The following is a 14,649-nucleotide window of genomic DNA, read 5'->3' on the forward strand; positions in this document are numbered from 1 at the left end:
TCTCGTAGTAGCCATCTTGCTTGGTGAGACGTTCCCGCGTGAAGTCAGATTAATCAACAGATATCACAAGTTTAACATACGACTAGAATTTGAGAAATATCTAGAAGTGTTCGTGAACTATCGGTGATAAGATTAGTGTGAAAATAGTAGGATAAAGCGTCTTCTAAGTTAGTTTATCAAGTGTAATACTGTAAATCAGAACAAGATGGCAGTAAGTTCCAACTGCGGGAAGAGATGGCGTAATTTAGCTTGCTTGGCGGATTCGCAATACGATGAGGTAGCAGGAAGGGAACTGGCATTTCTCATCTATGAGATCAGCAACAGTCCTAACCAAAAAGATACAAAAGCATTCATAGATATATTAGAAGGATATAATCCTTCAAACTGGAACAAATCTAATGAAAACATCTTGAAAATAATTGAAGAAGTTCCAAATAAAATCCAAGTGGTCAAGAGACTCATAAAGAAAATATACATAAACCAACATATTCCGACAAAGAAAATGAATAAGGTGAATCTTGTGAATATCCTAATTGACGCATTAGGAAAAAGAATGCCAAAAGCATGCAAACTGTGTAAGGTTTGGTATAGCATAGTCAATCCACAAAACCTAATCAGAAAATGTGCTGCATGCAACATTCCGACCCATCCACAGTGTGCTGAGGTAATGCAAGATATGAGAAAAGATACAAGAATTTTTTGTTCAACATGTCTATCATGGATAGACAATGTTATTAAATCAAGATTGAATGTACAAATAGTTGAGGATGAAGAAGAAGAGGAAGAAGAAGAAGAAGAAGAGGAAAACGGAAGAGAAGTAAACAAAAATGAAATGACAGAAAAAAATAAGGAAAACAAAGAACAAGATAAAAGTATGGATGCAGAGATACTCATTGATACTACATATGAGGCAATAAAGCAGCATCACCTACGAAGAAATAAATTACGATATCGCAACAGAAAAGGCAAATCCCGAAGAGGCTCTACCCAGATCTACACAATGACGGGAAAGAGGAAAAATAGACAAGAAAGACAAAATCTGCAACCTTTTGAAAAGAGGGAATTGCAGATTTGGAGAAAGATGTTACTACAAACATCTTAAGGTATGTCACAACTATGAAATATATGGTAAATGTGCATACCTAGATGGATATGGGGATGATTGCAGAGATCTGCATCCAAAAATATGCAAAAACCTAAAAGAAGGAAAAGGATGTAAGTTCGACAAAAAATGCAAATATATGCACCCTGTAGCCATGAATCATAATCAAATAAATAACCAACCAAGTAATAAAATCCAAAATAAGAAAGAAACAAATAAAGAGAGAAATCAAGAATATCAGGTAAAAGAGAAAAGCAAACCACCAATGAGATATGCAGATGTCAGCAAAAAATTTCAATGCATCAGCTCCAAAATTCTACTCAAGGGATAATAACTGTATTTATTATGCAAGAGGATATTGCAGAAACGGAGAAAATTGCAGATTCAGACACAAAATGAATAATTATGATGAAGGAAGATCAAATATTATGGAAAAGTTGGATTTTTTAATGTCAGAATTTCTGGAAATGAAAAAAAGAACAACATACCAGAACAGGAAAGAGACATGGGAAAATCCTTATTACTACCAATATTAAATGAAGGAGAAAACACGCAAACCATCATAGTGATGAATGCGCAGGGTTTAGTTACGAGTAACTCAAAAAGAAAAATAGAGTACTTAGAAGAACTAACCCAAATTGAAAAGAAAATAGATATAATGAATATAAGTGAAACCTGGTATTCCCAAGAGACTGGGAATGATGATCAAATAAAAGGGTTCCAAACTTATAAATCAGATAGAAAAAATAGGAATCAAGGGGGAACCGCAATATATGGGAAACACAAAAAACAAAGAAAAATATATGAGAAATATAGTAACTCAGAATGTGAACTAATAGCGGTAGAATTTGAATCTGAAAAATTAATGAACATAGTAATATATAGACCTCCTAATACTAAAGAGTTTGACTTAATAATTGAAAAATTGGATGATATATGTAGAAATCACAAGGACTGGACTATTCTCCTATCTGGTGACTTCAACTTTCCTTTCGTAGAATGGAAAGAACGAATAGGAGATTGTGGATGTACTTATACATATAAAAAAGAGAGTAATAGTAGTGCAGAAGATAAGAGGCTATTCGAAAAGCTATTAGATATGCTACTAGAATACAACATTCAACAAATAAATCACCTGCCAACAAGAAAGGAAAATACTTTAGACCTAGTATTTGTGAACGAGATGAATTATGTTAAAGAAATAATAGTTTATAATGCGAGTATTTCAGACCATAATGTCATAGAATTAACAGTCAATTCCAAAGCAAGTGAAAACAGAGATAAGCAAGAAATGAAAAAGTGGGAAGGATATGGAAAATACAACTTCTACAGTAAAAATATAAAATGGTCAGAAATAAATGAAGAATTAAACAAAGATTGGGATAACATTTTCGTAAGCGATGACATAAGGGTAAATACGGAGATATTATATAAAAATATTAGAGAAAATAGTGGATATATACCGAAGAAGAAAAGTAAACATCATTCATGCATACCAAGAGACAGAAGGATCTTGTTCCAGAAAATCAGAAAGTGGAAAAAAGGTCTTGCAAAAGAAAAAAATGCATGGAAAGTTATAGAACTAAAAAGTAAGATAGAAAATGCAGAACAAAAGATTATACAATCAAAAGAAAATGAAAAACGGGAATTGGAAGAAAAAACCCTATTAAATATCAAGCAAAACCCCAAACTATTATACTCATATGCGAAGAAGATGAATAAAAGAAGAATAGAAATAGGCCCTCTGAGAATTGAAGGGAGATTAACGAATGAAAAAAAGGAAATTTGCAACATACTGGCAGAACGATATAAGAGAGAATTCACCCCTAGAATAGATAATGAAGATAATGATATAGAAGTAAGGGACGAAAATAGTGAATATTTAGCTGACATAGAAATTAATGAAGCTGATATTGTGCAGGCAATTAATGAAATTAAAAATGGAGCTGCTGCAGGGCCTGATGGAATCCCTGCTATTTTGTTAAAGAAAGTAGTTCATTCTATCGCAAAGCCACTTGCAATATTATTAAGACAAAGTGTAGATACAGGCAAGATTTATGATGAGCACAAATTAGCATATATCACCCCTACTTTCAAAAGTGGATCAAGACTTGAGGCAAGTAATTATAGGCCTGTGAGTCTAACATCACATATTATGAAAGTGTATGAAAGGGTAATGAAGAAAAATATTATGAAACATTTAATAAAAATAATTTGTTTAATATAGGACAACACGGTTTCGTACCCGGAAAAAGTACACAAACCCAACTGTTAGTCCACCGTGAGAACATATTCAAAAATATGAAAAGCGGAAATGAAACAGATGTGGTTTATCTAGACTTTGCAAAAGCTTTTGACAAAGTAGACCATAATATATTAGCAAAGAAAATTAGAAAACACAATATCGTAGATAAAGTAGGAAGATGGTTAAAAGAATTTTTACACAACAGAAAACAGATAGTTATTGCAAACGATGAGAAATCGGATGAAACCAAGGTAATATCCGGTGTGCCACAAGGTACGGTGTTAGCTGCAATACTGTTTGTTATTATGATTGAAGACATAGACAGTAATGTTAAGGATTCGGTTAGTGAGTAGTTTCGCTGATGACACAAGAATAAGTAGAGAAATTACTTGTGATGAAGATAGGAACGCTCTACAAAGAGACCTTAACAAAGTATATGATTGGGCAGAGGAAAATAGGATGGTATTTAACTCTGATAAATTTGAATCAATAAATTATGGAGACAGAGAAGGAAAGCTATATGCATATAGGGGACCTAATAATGAGACAATCACAAATAAGGAAGCAGTTAAAGACCTTGGTGTGATGATGAATAGGAACATGTTATGCAATGATCAAATAGCAATTCTTTTGGCAAAATGTAAAGCAAAAATGGAATGTTGTTACGGCACTTCAAAACAAGAAAAGCTGAACACATGATTATGCTTTATAAAACATATGTTCGTAGTCCACTTGAATATTGCAATATGATATGGTACCCACACTATCAAAAGGATATTGCACAAATAGAGAGTGTACAAAGGTCCTTTACAGCTAGAATAGAAGAAGTTAAGGACCTTGACTACTGGGAAAGACTACAATCATTAAAATTATATAGTCTAGAAAGGAGAAGAGAACGCTACATGATAATTCAGGCATGGAAACAGATAGAAGGAATAACAGAAAATATCATGGAACTAAAAATATCAGAAAGAGCAAGCAGAGGTAGATTAATAGTGCCCAAAACAATACCAGGAAAAATAAGGAAAGCACACAGGACATTAATCCACTACGCACCAGCATCGATAATGCAGCGTCTATTCAATGCGTTGCCAGCTCATCTGAGGAATATATCAGGAGTGAGCGTAGATGTGTTTAAGAATAAGCTCGACAAATATCTAAACTGCATCCCAGACCATCCAAGATTGGAAGATGCAAAATATACCGGAAGATGTACTAGCAACTCTCTGGTAGACATTAGAGGTGCCTCACACTGAGGGACCTGGGGCAACCCGAACGAACTGTAAGGTCTGTAAGGTAAGGTAAGGTCTCTCTCTCTCTCTCTCTTTCCCTGTTTGTCTGTCTGCCTCTCTCCTGTATTTCACACTAGGTCTAAGAACCACCTCTCTCTCTCTCCATGCCTTTTCATCCTCTCTCTCCCCCCATGGCTGTTCATCCTCTCTGGATGGACTAATAAGTCTTTGAGACATCCTAATCCTTGTAACACTCTCTCTCCTTGCCTGTTCAGCCTTTCTTTCTTTCCTCCATGCCTGTTCATCCTTTCTCTCTCTCTCTCTCTCTTTCCATGCCTGTTTATCCTCTCTCTCTCTCTTCTGCCTGTTATCCTCTCTCTCTCTCTCTCTCTGCCTGTTTATCCTCTCTCTCTCTCTCTCTCCATGCCTGTTATCCTCTCTCTCTCTCTCTATGCCTGTTTATCCTCTCTCTCTCTCCATGCCTGTTATCCTCTCTCTCTCTCCATGCCTGTGATCCTCTCTCTCTCTCTCTCTATGACTGTTTATCCTCTCTCTCTCTCTATGCCTGTTTATCCTCTCTCTCTCCATACCTCTTTCTCTCTCTCCATGCCTGTTTATCCTCTCTCTCTCCATACTTCTTTCTCTCTCACTCCCCATGCCTGTTTATTCTCTCTCTCTCTCTCCATACCTGTTTATCCTTTCTCTCTCTCTCTCACTCTCTCTGCCTGTTCGTCCTTTCTCTCTCTCTCTCTCTCCATGCCTGTTTATCCTTTCTCTCTCTCTCTCTCCATGCCTGTTCATCCTTTCTCTCTCTCTCTCCATACCTGTTTATCATTCCTCTCTCTCTCTCTCTCTTGCACATTCCATTATGGCCACCAAATCCTCCTATTTCCGATCTGCAATAAACGAACTTTCCCCAGAGCTTCTCCACCCTCCGTTATTGATCACCCCTCAGGTAATATCCTCCCACGATATTACCTGAGCGTAGAATATTAATAATACATAAGTCTTAATCATCTGCTTTTTTGTTTTTTTTATGTAATATCGGCCTGGTCTCTTATTTCAAGTCTTGTTCTTCGCGTAGGGGATGTGACTCCAACCTATGATGAAAATAACTAGTTTTTTTTATTTTCCAAGTTTTCCAAACCTATTTTTAAACTATTTTTTCGTTTTACTTTTATTACCCAAGATTTTCAAACCCATTTTTATACTATTATTTTTTTTTTGGTTTTCCTTCCTATTTCCCAAGTTTTTCAAACCAAATCTTAAATCATTTTTTTACTTTCATTTCCCAAGGTTTTCAAACGTATTTTTATAATATTTTTTGGTTTTCCTTTTTATTTCCCGAGTTTTTCAAACCACATCTTAAATAATATTTTTTGTTTTACTTTTACTTCCCAACTTTCCCTAACGCATTTTTTCTAAAAAATTTTGGTTTTTATTTGTATTTCCCAAGTTTTTCAAACCAAATTTTAAATTTTTTTTTTTTTTTACTTCATTTCCTATGTTTTTCAAATGCATTTTTATAATATTTTTGGGGTTTTATTTTTATTTCCAAAGTTTTTCAAACCAGATTTTAAATAATTTTTTTTCAAGCTTTTCAAACCAAGATTTTTTTCATCATTTTCTCTCTTTTATTTCACAAGTTTTTTAAACCAATTCTTACATTATTTTTTGGTTTTATTTTTATTTTTTATTTGTATTTCCCAAGATTTTCAGGCCAATTTTCTAATTATTTATTTTGTTTCAATTTTATTTCCCAAGTTTTTCATAACAATTTTTAAAAATATAATTCCTTACAAAAGAAACAAACCAATAGATTCCTAATAATGTAGAAACTGCCAGAATAAAAATAAAATAAAGACGACGTCGAGAAGAAAAGTTAAAATGAAATCTACCTGAACAAAGAAAAGGAGGAAGAGTAACCAAAACCAAACGTGTAATAAAGAAAATAAAAAGTTAAATAAATCGAAAACGATTTGAGCAAAAAGGTAACGATGACTGGACAGACACATAGGTAACTAACTACATTGAATTTCTCTTATGTCCAAAATAAATAGATAAATAAATAAACAAATAAAATGTCTGAAAGGCATCATCATTAATTTTGGCCTTCAACATAAGGCCTGCGGAATTGGAATACAGAATTTAGGCAGGCCAAAGGCCAAGCTCTGAGACCTATGAGGTCATTCTGCGGTGAGAGTGAAATTGACAGTAAAAAGGTTTGAGAGGCGTAACAGGTGGAAACCTTCGCAGTTGCACTATGAGGCTATCGTTAAGAGACGGTGAAAAGTATGATGGAAGACAAGAGAATACGAGAGGAGGTACAGTAAAAGGAACGAAAGGGGTTGCAGCTAAGGCCCGACGGGACGCCGCAAAGAACCTCAAGTAATGCCTACAGTGCACCGCGTGAGGTGCTTTCATGGCACTACCCGACTACCGTAAATTTATTTTATGCCCAAAATAAATAAACAAAAAGACTGAAAGGCACTGCCATTAATTGTATGCGTAAAAAAATGCAAATTTCGAAAGAAAGACCACAACTGCAGAAATAGTCAAGAACTCTGCACTTAACAAACAAGCGTTACATATTCAATTGCGTTTCGCCGAATAAGTAATAACTGAGAGACCCACAAGCGAATTTCTCATCAAACACAAACCAGGACAGAAACAGCTATCAAGTACAGGAGCAGCAAAATCATTAGTTACACGAAGAGGAACATTTCGTGACCTCAGCATAACCATAAAACCTATTTCTGTTGGGCAATTATATAACGCGAAGCAGACGGGCATAAGTTTACGTATCTAAAATGGGTTGTATTTAAACACCTTATTTTTTTATTAAAGATTTTTTGCGGAGTTTTATATAAATGAAACGAAGACTTACGTTAAAATATTTACTACCCGATTTTTTTAATTACGGTTTTTTTTATATCAACATCGTCAAAATTTTCACTCATTTCTAGAGGCACTGAATTAGCATCGATGTACATTATTCAAGATTTGTTTAAAGTCTTCTAAAATATTTTGTAAGTATTTACATTCATTTCTGGCATTCTTTTCGACCATCTAAGGCTCTCCTCAGGTAGTTTAATTATAATACAGGGTGTCCATAAAGTCCCAGTACCATTACAAGCAACAAATTATATTTCAGGGTTCTACAAATATCAGGTTTTTCGTCATCCTTATTGGCTGTTTCCAGTTGTTATGTCTCGCACAAATCATCTGCTACGAGTCACTTGTCCGTCTGTCTGTCTGTGTGTGTGTGTGTGTCAACTAGATTCTGACACCAAAGGCGAAATCAATTTCCTCAAGAATTTTGTTGTCCTTTTTCTTATTACTTTTCCCCCGAATCAAATTGCCGTCATATTTCTTCAGCTTCTGCGTTTCCCCCTCGAGCCTCTCTCTCTCTCTCGCTCTCGCTCTCTCTCTCTCTTCCCCATTCGACAGCTCCGTGTCACTGACATTTAATAACGGAAAATGAACGTTCCATCTTTCGAATATTATTACCTGAAAGAGTCTCAAACGAGAGAGAGAGAGAGAGAGAGAGAGAAAGGACGGCGCAGAATCAGTCAGCTCAAGAGCTTAAGCAATCACCGGTTCGCCTCGGAGTTACTGGAACCATGTTTCATCGCCTACGACACATAGAATAAAAATGGGACTATTTTTTTCTGTTTATTTATTTATTTAATATACCTTCCACGCTCTCTTACCAAGACCAAATTGAACCTTTGACAGGAGATCGACGGCTGATTCCAACCGACTTCACTCATTCCCAAAGCATGACAAATCTTATTTCCTTCGAGCTATGAAGATTGGGCTCTCTCTCTCTCTCTCTCTCTCGATGGAAAGGCTTATACATGAAAGATTATCCGGCCCGAGGAAATTGCAAGATCAGGGACGCCAGTGAGGGTTTAAAAACGATCTGATAGTACTAGGCCACAAACACTTGTGATACTTATCTTCAAGAGAACAGTCCTTAACGAATGAAATGGAACACGGAATTAAGGCCAAAGGCCTATCGCTGGGACCTGTGAGGTTATTCAGCGAAGAAAGAGAAATTAAGGGTAGAAATATCTGAAAGGTGTAACAGGAAGAGGAAAACCTCGCAGTTGCACTATGAAACAACTGCTGTTATGCAAAAAAGAGAATATGATTAGAAGTACAGTAAAAGGAATGAGAGAAGTTGTAGCTAGGGGCCAAACAATGCCTGCAGAGCACATCGAGAGGTGCACTGACGGCACAACCCCGCTACGGGCCAGCCCTTTCGGGCACACAAAGTCTAAATGAGGTCTCCCAGCCCTAGACTCAAATGCCGAATGCACAGTGTCACGTAAACCTTTTGACTTTGGTTTTTGCCATCTTGGATATACTTAGGGAGAGCCACTGGTCAGCCACCATATTGCTATCGTCGACTGATACTGGCAAGGCTAGAAATTAAACATTTCTAAGACCCATTTATTAATGGGGTGGAATAGAATGGTAGTATATAAAATTTAGGCCAAAGGCCTAGTGCTACGACCTGCGTAAAGGTTATTCAGCGCTGAAAGGGAAACCGACAGTAAAGGAGGTTTGAAAGGTGTACCAGGAGAAAATTTTCGCTGTTGCATGACGAAACAATTACAAGGAGAGGGAGAGAGACCATGGACGGAGGTCAGGTAGTATTAGTGAACTGGTGTTCTCCAACTGTCGTGAACAAACAGCACCCAAGACACCAGGCTGAACACACCACCGTTGCTCTACAGAGAAAAGGCAGGGGGAAAACTATCTAGATTCCTGTCCTGAACGCCATTCTCCTCTTCATTACCGCAGCTCGGTATAATATTCCCAAAAGGTATTACTGAGCGTGGAGTTATTCCACAAACAGCACGTCCAACGCATTAAGTAAAAAAAAGATATAAGAATTCTTATTCTGGAGAGAGAGAGAGAGAGAGAGAGAGAGAGCATAAACCTAGGCTAACGGGCTAAACTCGCTAGGGATTTTGGTGTAATAGGAACAACAGTATTCTCATTCTCTACGTAGTTTACTTGGACATGGCCGTTCTAATTTATGTTTGTACCCTCAAGCAAGTGTCATTTCCTTTATGTGGAACAACGGAATTATATACATCATAAAAGCATTACATGCACCACTCAGACAATTTACTTTCAATATATAACACGAACAGATATTATGTTTGGAACTACATACCCATATTATATAGCTCCCTTAATGTCTAATGTGGTACTGGCTCTATTCAATGTACCGATCTTGCACCGTTTATGTACATCAAATATTGAACTGTAATCGCTTGCCTTTCCAAGCAGAAATGTGACTATTCATAATTCGAAACCTTCATTATTTTAGACATACACTTAAAACTGATTTTGTTTGTTTGTACGGTGTTTTTACGTTGCATGGAACCAGTGCTTATTCAGCAACGGGACTTAACTGCTTGACGTGACTTCCGAACCACCATCGAGAGTGAACTTCTATCACCTGAAATACACATCTCTAACCCTTCAGCGGAATGCCCGAGAATCGAACTCGCGGCCACTGAAGCGCTACACTGAAAACTGAGCACCCTATTTGTATTACGATTTCCCTCCCCCACCCCTTATCAAAATAATTATTAAGCCCTTTTCGTCAAGTTTTCTTTCATTTTCATCATTCCCTTATTAATGACCGCACTCTTACTACCTATATCTTCTTACCTTTAGAATGATGGAGGCAAATGTTAGTATACCACTTCCGAGAATTCAACTTGAACCTTTTTGAATCAATCCTAATTCCATCCATATATCAGGAACACAGTTGATGGCGAACTTTCCCCATTCCAGGAGATTTCACAAAAGATCGGTATAAAGTTGAGCGGCGGGATCCCTGTTCTCAAATTTTTTTTTTTATCGAAGGACTATCCATCTTGTCAGTTTCCCCTCTCCCATATGAATACCTAAAAAAAATAATAATAAAAGACGAGGGTAAGTCTTTTGACACTTTTAAATCTGGGTTTCATTTCATCCGGTCAACTTTTTTTTTTTTTTTTTTTTTTTTTGAGGTGGGGGAACTATTCCTTCCTGTCGAACGAAAAGGAGAGCTTTTATTTCCCCAAAACCATTTCTATATTTCCTACCGTTGGCAGTTCTCCGAAGTGGTTTCTTTTAACGAAGGAAAAATGGGTGAAGGGGAACATAAGGCCTTTCTTGGAGTCGTTTATTGCTGGAAAAAAACATCTCCCCTTACAATAACAACGGAAAAGACAATCGTCAATCGTTTATCATCTGGGGAGTTCCTCGATTCTTCGTCTGTCTGTGATCTTGGCTCGAGGGATGTGGCATAAATCGTATGGAGCCAGCTGCAAACACATGTACGCACGCACGTACACGACAAACACACAAGGATATATCTATCTATACCTATACCTCTCTCTATCAACGCAAAACCACAACAAACACACACACACACACATAATATATATATATATATTATATATATATAGACTTATAATAATATATATGATATATATATATATTATAATCATACCTATATATATATATCTTTATATATAGATACCGTTAATATATATATAGGATATAATATATTATATATATCGTATAATATACACACACACATATATATAACATATATATATATCTATATTATAGATATATATACACACCCAGATATATATATTAAATATTATATATATCGTAGTTCTATATATATAGATTAGATAGTATATATATATATATAGATAGATATATAGATATATATATATATATATATATATATATATATATATATATATATATATATATATATATGGAATAAGGGGAAACGAAGGGGCCCCCTGGCCAGTTCAGCTGCCTACAAAATGACTACACACACAAAAAATAGTTAATTTGTTTATTTTGTAATATCTGAATGATAAATATTTAAAAAATACATACACTTATTTTTTTAAATATCTAAAATATAAAGTCTGATAGGACCAATAAAAGACGTAAACAACGTCGTACTTATTTGTAAGGTAACATGGGGTCTACGTATATAGTAGTAAGTGCAGTTCGTCTCTTTTGAACGATAATCTTAGAAGTTTGCTCAAGTATACATACAATACGAGGATTTTTGGCGTTAAACTGAATGACAGTACACGTACACATGAAAAACAAGGAGGAATACAAACTGAAAGTAAATGGTATCTTAATTCATTAGTCTAACAATGCATGCGAGTAAATATTGATTTAATTGGGTAATTTAATTTTTAAGCTTGTGTGTCTATATATATATAATATATCTATATCACATACATATATACATATATATATTTGAACATTAGTTGTGGTTACGATTTTTCTATATGTTTCGTCTGCAACTCTGCACCGGAATTGAACGCAACCCTGGTACATTTCTGTTATTTTTTTTTTTTTATTCATTTCAGTTTCGAACTATTTCTTATATATCAACTGAGAATGGCGAGAAGTAAACTGAATGAACTGACTCTCAGAGTACTCAGAGTATCTACTTGTGATTAATATACACAAGTTCTCAGGGTTCGTGTCGTAAATCATAATCTATTCAATATAGGCCTACAGGGAAATGTGGCACTAGCATGTTCAAGACAACCGTCTAACCCGGTTCAAAGATGGTAAACAAACCGAGTGTTTTATATTCACCCACAGGAGATATTTACAGTTTCGAAATTTTTAAAAATATACCCCATATTTGATTACGAACGCTAACTTCATCGCAAATAACCAAATATAAAGTCTTGTTTTTGCATCAGGTATAGTGGACAGATCTGGAATAGATACAAAAAGAAATCCAGGATAATACTATGAAAATCACAAAAATAAAATATAATTTTAAAAACCTTGATGTTAGCACTTTTCATAATTACAGAAACGCATATATCAGTATAAGACTAAAACTACCACTACGTTTTATATATTTCTTATCCTAAACTAGGCCTACGACGAACTCAAAGTTATCAGCTGTGGCTACAATGCAACCGATATAACACAATGAGTAGGCTACATCAGCTCTCTCGCTTTTAATACATCCAAAATAATCTCAATAACTGTTCCACAGGATCAATTCATCCCTAACAAATATAGGAATTAATTCGGCGGCGATTGCAATACCGTCATTACTTAATATTTGTGGTCCGCAAGTATAGGCCTACTGTCACTAATTCCTTAAGGCACGAAGGAGCGTATTAGCTTCCTCTGTCAAAGATACATTTATAAATAAACACGTTTATTAGGCTAAGTATATCATATTTCGTTAACATTCTTGGCATCTCGTATATATTCTGTATAGATTATATGAAGCAAAAGGTATACATATATCTGGGAACAGCGAACCTGAATGAACTCAACCAGTCTCAAGCACTACAACGTTCGTCTTCTTATGCTCTTAATTATTAGTTTTATATTTCTCGCTATTCTCTTCTGATATTTTCTCAAGCATCGTTTCATGTCCCTAGTGGGGAAGTCGATTTATTTCGTATACACTTTTGTGATCTGCAATTTTCGAATACTGTCAACCTTCTCGTTTCCCCGAATTCCAACATGGCGCCGGTGGAGACATATAGGCTAACTGAGCCATACCTTCCTACGTACAATCTAGAGCTAATTTTTTTTTATTTATGGATTGCTCTGGAGTCTCGCATCTGATTATATACCTAGAATATCGTGACTATTCCCTTATTCTAAAAAAAACTTTAGCTAAAATAAAATGGGATTTGGATAATGGTTCCCAGTTACTAAATATGCACGTTGCCTCTCTATGGCTGATTGTATATATTAACTCTGGTAGGTTAATGGACTGCGTAATGAATCTCACAAGTAACTGAATAAAACTACTCCCGATGAAAAAGCACACGTACTTACATTGTAGAGAAGTTCATCGCCAAATGATCATTGAATGCTCTCACAAATTCACTTTCAAAATAGCTACAGTAACAAAAGTTAAGGACATCTGATTATACAACCCCCTTTAACTATGGTTGGACACCAACTGCCGTAGCGTTCGAGTATTCTTCAAAAAATAACCCCAACTAAAAATATATACTTAAATATCACATTTCGGTGATGTAATCAGATCAAAATTAATATAATATTGCCTCAATTAAAAAAATTTCTATTTTTATTGTTTTTTTTTAATATCATAAAATAATCAAATGAACTTCCTTATTCTTTACGCTGAGGCTATGAAAACATTGTGAAATCTACCCAAATTTCGATCAGTCATGAACTGTATTTATATTAACCCAGGAAATATAGATATTTTCGTATGCTGACTGTTTTATTTCTGTTGGTTGCCACTCAGAACTTCTCTATTTTTTATTACTATTATTATAGTGTAAACTAATCAAATGAACGTCTTTAATCTTTGCTTTGGTAAACATTGTGAATTTGTGATTTGTGACATCTACATAAACTTTCGATCAGTCTTCCACGGTATAAATTTACCCACGAAATTTCGAGTGTTTTGATATAAACTGACAGTTTTATTTCTTTGTGTTGCTCATCAGTATTTTTGTTAGTTAATGGATAATAGTTTTGGCTTGAATATTGTACTTCACAAGAGATATATCTAGGTCATACTTTCTCAACTGTTGTGTTAGCAAGACTACTTGAGGGCTGCTGCAGTAACCTGTTACGTTGAGGTAAATATTGGTATTCAAGTGTTTTTACGCTGTATGCTTTATTATTATATTTAAAATATTTTAATATACTACGTTAGGTACCAAAATACTATAGAATAAGTAAATTCCCGACGGAGCAAAAACTTAGATTCATGACGTCAAGTCAAGCCTAGGGGAGGGATTGTTTATATCTTGTTTGTACAGGGTGTCCATAAAGTCCTAGTACCATTCTGAGCAATACATACTTGTAATAGTACTGGGACTTTATGGACACCCTGTATAATTGTTAGGGAAACCGTCAAAGGAATCCTGAATGGAAAATAGTACTACTGTCCTGTAACATTTTAATTCGTAGCCAGTAGGTACTTTGAATAAATGTTGAAATGCAACAATATGAATTGCATAGAAACATAGGCTACCAAAGGTAAAATACCGAAT

The 14,649-nt window shown here is 35.3% G+C and overlaps 2 protein-coding genes across 3 annotated transcripts in view; one reads left to right on the top strand and one right to left on the bottom strand.

The window, feature by feature from the left end:
• Positions 1 to 13,576, bottom strand: part of LOC135218388 (axin interactor, dorsalization-associated protein-like) — a 379,405-nt gene extending 365,829 nt beyond the window's left edge. Inside the window, exons 1-2 of the mRNA XM_064254680.1 lie at positions 13,454 to 13,576; positions 10,274 to 10,512 (exon numbers count right to left, since the gene is read on the bottom strand). The gene's annotated coding sequence lies outside the window, so the exon portion shown is untranslated. The remainder of the gene's footprint in view (positions 1 to 10,273; positions 10,513 to 13,453) is intronic.
• A 419-nt stretch (positions 13,577 to 13,995) lies between these two features.
• The window catches only part of LOC135218389 (WD repeat-containing protein 76-like), a 46,549-nt gene continuing 45,895 nt past the window's right edge, over positions 13,996 to 14,649 (top strand). For both annotated transcript variants that reach the window (XM_064254683.1, XM_064254684.1), the window contains exon 1: positions 13,996 to 14,232. The gene's annotated coding sequence lies outside the window, so the exon portion shown is untranslated. The remainder of the gene's footprint in view (positions 14,233 to 14,649) is intronic.

This window comes from Macrobrachium nipponense, chromosome 9, assembly GCF_015104395.2.
Source record: "Macrobrachium nipponense isolate FS-2020 chromosome 9, ASM1510439v2, whole genome shotgun sequence".
Taxonomy (NCBI): domain Eukaryota; kingdom Metazoa; phylum Arthropoda; class Malacostraca; order Decapoda; family Palaemonidae; genus Macrobrachium; species Macrobrachium nipponense.